Raw genomic sequence first — 201 nt, 5'->3', positions numbered from 1 at the left:
GTGGCTATGGTGGGTGAGTTGCTCACAGCCCTTGGTGCTCTTCCCCACACGTGCCACGGCCTCGCCTGGGCCCTCTTCAGTGCCCCATTCAGCGGTGCACGGCCGCCTGACACTTTGTTCCCTCATCTTAACTATTTCTGCTCTTAACCCATTAAACTTACTTAAAGCACGCCCACACGTCTCTTTACTACTGGGACCAAC

The sequence above is a fragment of the Dryobates pubescens genome, chromosome 22 (genome assembly GCF_014839835.1).
Source record: "Dryobates pubescens isolate bDryPub1 chromosome 22, bDryPub1.pri, whole genome shotgun sequence".
Classification (NCBI taxonomy): domain Eukaryota; kingdom Metazoa; phylum Chordata; class Aves; order Piciformes; family Picidae; genus Dryobates; species Dryobates pubescens.
This window is presented reverse-complemented; position numbering follows the sequence as displayed.